This window comes from Chelonoidis abingdonii, chromosome 14 (assembly GCF_003597395.2).
Source record: "Chelonoidis abingdonii isolate Lonesome George chromosome 14, CheloAbing_2.0, whole genome shotgun sequence".
Lineage (NCBI taxonomy): Eukaryota > Metazoa > Chordata > Testudines > Testudinidae > Chelonoidis > Chelonoidis abingdonii.
In genome coordinates this window covers 13257824-13266116 of record NC_133782.1, presented here as the reverse complement: position 1 = coordinate 13266116, position 8293 = coordinate 13257824, and positions in this window count along the sequence as shown.

The following is an 8293-nucleotide window of genomic DNA, read 5'->3' as shown; positions in this document are numbered from 1 at the left end:
AAAAAGTTTGCCTGCTCCTGGCCTAGAAGCTAGATAGATGCCAACATTCTGAAACAGAAGTTTACTTGCAAAACATTTTTTCCATTGGTGCTTTAGAAAGGCACAGTTTTAGCTAGAGCACCTAATTCTATGATAAATTACATACATATATTTGGCAGGAGCATAAATGGAAATAAAACATTTTTAATTTTCTGATAAGTACACCTTGGCCTTCTTTGAGGGACTGTGTTAAGTAGTATATCACATCCTACTGCAAGTCTGCCCTCTAACGCAGCACGACACATCACAGTGTTATATCATATTTATCCCAAGATTTTGCAGTAAATCTCTTGATAACTCCAGCAATGATGATGCAGTTAGTTGTGTGTCACCATGGTGATGCTTCCAAAAACAGTTTTGATTTAGGGTCAGGAAAGATCATGTTTTTTAAGAACAGACTCAATGCCTACATTTCATCTTGATCCCGACTTAGAAGCTACTATCTACCCATAGCCTGACAGTCAGGCAAGAGACAATGTTTGCCTTAAAAAATATTAGCAAGTTTGACTCCCAAGCCAAGAGGCATTGGTTGATGGGCTACACGAATAAAACATGAAGTGGGAAAGAGGTAAAGTTGTTCAAGGATTGGTAGTAGTGTGTTACACTATTATCTTGTACTTCTTTATTGCCTTTCACACGAAGATCTCATCTCACTTCAAGTACATTATCTAATCCTCACACTATCCCAGTGAATAATTATTATTTAGACCATTTTACAGCTAGGTAAACTGAGATACACTGAGATTAAGTGATTTCCCTGCAGTTTTGTGGTAAATCGGTCGTGGACCAGGAAAGGAATCCAGGTCCTCCTGTCTCACTGTCCTGTAATTGTACCACTAGGAACACTGCTTCATAGACACCCTAGGCTATATATGCAAAGATGAGTGTCTTACTAGCACATCCACGATCCCACACTTGGATGCTCGGCTCAGCACTGGATTTGGATGTCCTGGTAAACCTCCCATGTTCAAAAATTGGTCTCACCGTCAGCTGACATATTTCCATTCTAAGCAAAACACTAATAGGTGTAGGGCAAAAAACGACATGTAACAGCAAGATAACAAAGCAAGTAGCAAGAATAACTACCTATCTGAGAAAGGGCTTAGTTACTACTCTGATGAGGGTCGTATAAGTAGATACCTATATATCAAAATAATATCTTGTCAGGAGTAATTTCTGGACAACAATATAGGAATTCCCTCCCTGTAACTCCTAGTTCCCTAACCAGCCTCCTCCTGACGGTTGCCATAGGCCCAGATGCTGCAAACTATTCTTTGAGCCTATGCAGCTCCTCACTGAAGTCAATAGGCATCCACACACTCAGGGATCCACTCATATTGAATGGCTTGCAGGACCAGGGTCACTGAGACAATGGGTAAAATCACAGCCCCACAGAAATCAGAGGGAGTTTTGCCACTGACTTTAGTGGGGCCATGATTTCATACTATTCCTTTTCATTAAAAAACCCACAGCATTTAGTCCTTATTCAGGTGAAATTCCTTTTAACTTCACTGGAAATTTTGCCTGGTTTCAGATGGCAAAACTGAACCTAAATCATATTTTTAAAAAGCTCTTTCCTGAGCATTAAAAGAAACACTTGGGCTACATCAAGAATTGCACTTTCTTAGTAAGCTACTGATCATGCTTTAATCTGGGTTTACCTTATGAATAATTCTCCTTGAGGAAGTCACATTGAGAAAAAAAATTAATGTTGACAAAGACAAGGGAATGAACATAGGAAAACAGATGAAGGCAGTTTGCCGATATTGTTGATAGATGTTGGCTCAAATCAATCCCTGGTAGGATCAACTGGTTTAATACATTTAAAGTCAAGCAGTCAATTTGTACCTCATTCATTTTCAAATGAGTTAAACTAATAGCAAATTGAAGAATATTCAGGCTACAAACCCACATTTTGAAAAGGCACTGAGTCTCCTTTGGTGAGCACAATTTCTGGCCACAACACACACCGTGAGTGCAAATCCGTGTACCTGTGTCGCTACATGATTGTGGGTTCAAATCAGACAACTAGAATCAAGGACTCTAATTTGTGCACATAAATTGTGTTTCAAATCACTACAATGTGTGCAGTGCAATTGTCGTGTCCTTTCTCATTTCAGAGTTTTCTTATGGAAGATATTGTTTTCTGTTTTTGATCCCTGCAGCATGTCAACGTTTGGGCCCTAGGGACGTTTCAGTTAGGAGGAGAAGTTGGCCATAGCCTGGTATTTTCTTTCTGCAATATTGTTTATTTACAAGGCACGTCCAAACTCCTGCTCCTCCAAACGCAGGAGAAACCAAGAATAAGGAAAACAACAAGAGCCCGGTGGCACCTTAAAGACTAACGGATTTATTTGGGCATAAGCTTTCATGGGTAAAAAACCCACTTTGGGGTTGCATCTGAAGATGTGAGTTTTTTACCCACGAAAGCTTATGCCCAAATAAATCTGTTATTCTTTAAAGTGCCACCAGACTCCTCGTTGTTTTTGTGGATACAGACTAACATGGCTACCCCTCTGATCAAGAACAAAAAGAACAGTTTCTTAGTATACAGCCCCAAGCCTCTTCAGCCCACAAACCCAAAAGCCTTTTTTTGCCCTCTGCCTCTCTCTGCTCTGTCTGTTCTCAGTTTCTGGGTGTTCTGCTCTCTTCTCTCACACACACACAAAATATTTAGCAAAAGATCTCCTTCCACTCAGTTCAAACTCCTGAGACGGGGGTCAGAACCCACTTTTGTCTTATCTTGGGGGGGGGGGCTCCTAATTAACTCATCCTGACAATTATGTTAATTGAAGGTTGCATTCACACCCAATCTCAATGAGGTTTTAACTTAACCCATAACAAAGTTTCACCCAGCTCAGAACAGTAGTCCAGCAGTTAGGGTACTAGATTAGAAGTCAGGTTACCTGGATTCTGTTCCCAGCTCTGCCATTGACTTGCTGAGATAATTTGGGCAAGATGTTTAACCTTCCTCTGTGCCTCCATTTCTCCATCTATACAATGGGGATAAAGGTTTTTGAGATTTATACAAGGAAAATACTATACCATTCAGAAATGGTCTGAATTAAATAGGATGAAATTCAATAAGGACAAAAGCAAAGTACTGCACTTAAGAAGGAATAATCAACTGGGAAATGCTTGCGTAGGAAGAAGCACTGCAGAAAGGGATCTGGGGGTCATAGTGGATAACAACCTAAATATGAGTCAACAATGTAATACTGCTGCAAAAAAAGCAAACGTTATTCTGGGATCTATTAACTGGAATGTTGTAAGCAAGACACAAGAAGTAATTCTTCCACTCTGCTTAGCACTGATAAGGCCTCAACTGGGCACTACACTTCAGGAAAGATGTAGACAAATTGGAGAAAGTCCAGAAGAGAGCAACAAACATGATTAAAGGCCTAAAAAACTTGACCTATGAGGAAGATTGAAAAAAATGGGTTTGTTTAGTCTGGAGAAGAGAAGATTGAGGAGGAACATGATAACAGTATTCATGTACATCAAGGGTTGTTACAAAGAGGAGAGTGCTAAATTGTTCTCCTTAACCACAGGGGACAGGACAAGAAGTAATGGGCTTAAATTGCAAAACAGAAGATTTTGACATTAGAAAAAACTTCCTAACTGTAAGGGTAGTTAAGCACTGGAACAAATTACCTAGAGAAGTTGTAGAATCTCCATCATTGGAGGTTTTTAAGAATAGGGAGATGTGAGAGGCTTTCCTTCCAGGTTCAGCTCTATGTGCGATTTCAAGATGGCCAGTGATGGAACAGAGGTGGTGACCTGCAACAGATGTGCCTTGTTGTCTTTCTGTGCATGAAGTGCAATTTGGTGGCTGTGCTGGAGGAAAAGACCCTTGAATTGAGGAGGCAAGTAGAGATGCTACTGAGAGTCAGAGAAGCTGAGAAGTTCCTAGACAGTCAGGTTTGGGAAACACCAGTACTCCAGGCTCAAGGAAGAAAGGTGCTGGCACCAAGGAGTTGGAGAAACAGGAAGTCAGAGAGGAGGTCTGACAGTTTGTAACCACTAGAGGTAAGAGATTACATTGACATTCTTCACAACTGCAGACAGATGAGGGTGGGAAGGCTCTGGAACCAGAGAGGAGAGGACCAGAAGAAATTCCATGCACCTAGAAGTCTCCAATCAATAACAGATCCTCAGTGTGGAAACTGTGGATAATACCTCTCAAGATCTAGCTGGTCCAAGGGAATGGAGAGATGTATAGGACACACCTATGGATGGCAGCTCAGCGCAACCTGTAAGAAAAGCAAGCTTGTCCACAAAGAATTCTCCAACAACCTAAGCAAGACAGATGATCCCTGTTGGGGATTCAATACTAGGAAGGATCCAAAGAGCACTCTGCAAGGGACAAGGGACAAGCGCTGTCTGCCTGGAGCCAAGGCAAAAGAAGATGTCACTCTAAGATCGGATAGGCTTCTGACATTGTCGGGGCAAGGATCCACTAGCGATGGTTCATATCAGCAGTATTGACACTGCATCTTAGGATATCTTACAGATGAGAGAGGACTTCAGGAAACTCGGAAGTGTGCTGAAGAAGAAGAATGTCCACACAATCTTCTCTGAGATCTTTCCTGTTCCATGAACAAAGATTGTGAATGTGAACCACTGGCTCGGTAAGCGGTGTAGAGTGTAGGGTTGTGGTTTTGTGGAACACTAGTCCACATTCTATGGGAAGATGGGCTATATAGTTTGAATGGCCTCTAAATCAGTAGAATGGGAACCAATTTCCTCAGGGACTGGCTGGCTAGAGTAGTCAGAATGGCATTAAACTAATAACAAAAGAGGATGATAAAAAGAGAGAAGATATGAACAGCCATTTAGCACAGAATCAAGATGCTGAGAAAAAATAAATCAAGGAACCAAAGCACATGAAGAGAAGAAATTCTTGACTTTACATCAATGCTAAGAGCCTGTGTAAGGAACTGCATTTACTCATTTATGAGCATAAATGTGATCTAGTTGGTTTTACTAAATGATACGCACAATTGGAATATTAAAATCAATGCTTATAATCTATTTAAGAAGGAATGCGTGGACAAAATGGGAGGAGTTGGCATTCTATGTCAAAAATGACATTATCTGTTTCCAAGTCACGGATAACCTGGAAGAAAATGATCTTCAGTGCTTATGGATCATCATCCTAACAGATCAAGCACAAATTGGTATATTATTTGGTGTCTGCTACAGACCACCAAATCACACTAGAGAACAGGGTGAGCAGCTCCGTAGGCACCTATCTATAATGTATAAGGGGGAAAACTGTGTGATCACTGGGAACTTCGGTTTGAGTGACATATGCTGGAGGCCTCATGCTGTCAGTACTAAAACATCAAAACCAACTTGGAACAAAACCAAATTTTAAAATATTAACATTGCCCTTGAATCAGAAATCCGGTTTCAGCCAGCTCTGTTCATAAATACAAACACCCCTACATTACTGATATGTAGGCTGAGAACCATCCTCTGCTGATGTGGAAGACTAATAAATACAAGCCTTTTTAAGAGCCCTTTTCAGGAAAAACTCCCATCCAGCAATACATCAGATTAGACATCTCACACACTCATCCATTAATAACAGGGTCTGCAAAGTGCGAAGATGGCTTGTTGATGACATCTTCATCAAGAATCTATGGCTGATGGAGTTTTCCTGCGAAGAGAGCTACAGGATCAGGTCCTGAACTACTTCCTCCTTGAGGATATCATGTGTGCAGAAAAACAATAAATAACCCACTTCCTCGACTTGCAGATCCTATTATAAATGTTTTATGTTTGACAGGATGTAAAGGTTGACCATTCCATTAAATAAAATATCCTTATCTAAAACGAAAAAGGAAAGTCAGAAGACGACTATCAAGAAATCCTTGAAAATAAATAGGAGTACTTGTGGCACCTTAGAGACTAACAAATTTATTTGAGCATAAGCTTTCGTGGGCTACAGTCCACTTCATCAGATGCACAGAATGGAACATATAGTAAGAAGATATGTATACATACAGAGAACATGAAAAAGTGGAAGTAACCATACTAGCTGTTAGAGGCTAATTAATTAAGATGAGCTATTATCAGCAGGAGAAAATTTGTAGTCATAATCAAGATGGTCCATTTTAGACAGCTGACAAGAAGGTGTGAGGATACTTAACATGGGGAAATAGATTCAACATGTGTAATGACCCAGCCACTCCCAGTCGCTATTCAAACCCAAGTTAATGGTATCTAGTTTGCATATTAATTCAAGCTCAGCAGTTTCTTGCTGGAGTCTGTTTTTGAAGCTTTTCTGTTGCAAAATTGCGACCTTTAAGTCTCAGAGTAGCAGTCATGTTAGTCTGTATCCACAAAAAGAACAGGAGTACTTGTGATACCTTAGAGACTAACAAATTTATTTGAGCATAAGCTTTCGCGGGCTACAGGCCACTTCATTGGCTGCATAGACGGGAACATACAGCAAGAAGATATTTATACATACAGAGAACATGAAAAGGTGGAAGTAGCCATACCAACTGTAAGAGGCCAATCAGTTAAGATGAGCTATCATCAGGAAGAGAAAAAAAACTTTTGACACAATAATCGAGATGACCCATAGAAGGTGTGAGGATACTTAACATGGATAGATTCAATTAGTGTAATGGCCCAATTATTCCCAGTCTCTGTTCAAACCTAAGTTAATTGTATCTAATTTGTATATTAGTTCAAGTTCAGCAGTCTCTCTTTGGAGTCTGTTTCTGATGTTTCTTTTTTTTTTGTTGTAAAATTGCCATCTTCAAGTCTGTCACTGAGTGGTTAGAGAGGCTGAAGTGCTTATTTTATGCTCAAATAAATTTGTTAGTCTCTAAGGTACCACAAGTACTCCTGTTCTTTTTTGCGGATACAGATTGACAAGGCTGCTACTCTGAAACTTGAAAATAAATGCCAGGGTCATGAGCCATTTAAATCTTAGTTATTTCCAATTAAATTCATTGTAGGTCCACAGCTTGTGCTATCCGCTTTCAGGATGCTCAGGTCTTCATGGTTTATTTAATTTTAAAACTCATTATGTATCTCAGATCTTAAATTCCAACCTGTATATCTGAAGCAGACTCTCAGAAATACCAGCAGCTTGGAACATTCCACCTATTCAATATCCAGCTGGTGAAACAGAAAGCATTGAAAAATGTATAACCCAGAACTTTTAAAATTAGTTTTAGGGACAAATCATCAGAGGAAGTCAATGAAGGTACATCAATTTACATCAGATGAGAAACTGCTCCTATTTTTTTCAAGAATACTTTATTAAATAAGTCCATATGAAATGCACTCCAAAGGATGCATCTCTGGTCAGAGGTACCTTTACCTATAACATCTTCATTGTGCTGTGCAAAGCCGTATATTTTGTGTTGAAGAAAATACACTTATAAGCTTTTCTATAAGGCTCATTATAGTAGTGTCTAATCACCTCACAAATATGAATTGACAAATGCCCCTGTGAGGTAGGAAACTATTTACTGTTGTATTTGTACAGCACCTAGCATAATGGGTCATGGTCCATGTCTCAGGCTTCTAAGCATTACTGAAATATAAATAATAAACCTCATTTTACATTTAGACAGAGGGAGATTACAGTCAGCCTTCTCCAAAGCAGCCTCTGATTTTCAGTGTCCACCTTGAAATAACGTCAATCTATGGTTTATAGTTCACATGCTACAACAGTACAGCAAAAATTATTTGCTGCATCTTCTGGCTATGTTATGTAAGCTCCAATATCCTGTCAATAGACGACATCCCGGGGAGCAGTGCTCTGCCAGATTTTGATCTACACACCCAGTTACCAAAATATTCTTTTTAATAATCCATCTAGACAGATCACAACAATTGGTGTCATTTGTTTCTGAGAAACTGGAGCAACCATTGTGCCAAGTATGTCTGTCATCTCTAGTGGGAAAATATTAAAAGTATCAAATTAATTACAAAATAATCTTTTTCCTCCAAAGTTTTATGTCTTCTGGGAGACTGATTTTTGTCTTCAACTCCACAATGTTCAAAGAGAGAAACAGAGCAGATAGCAGATTATCTGAGAAAGGATGAATAACCATAATGGTCCTTTGCAACCACAACTGTTTTTCAAATGTTTGCATCTCAGGCCTGGTCTACACTACGCGTTTAAATCAATTTAAAGAGCGTTAAATCGATTTAACGCTGTACCCGTCCACACTACAACGCCCTTTATATCGATATAAAGGGCTCTTTAAATCGATTTCTGTAC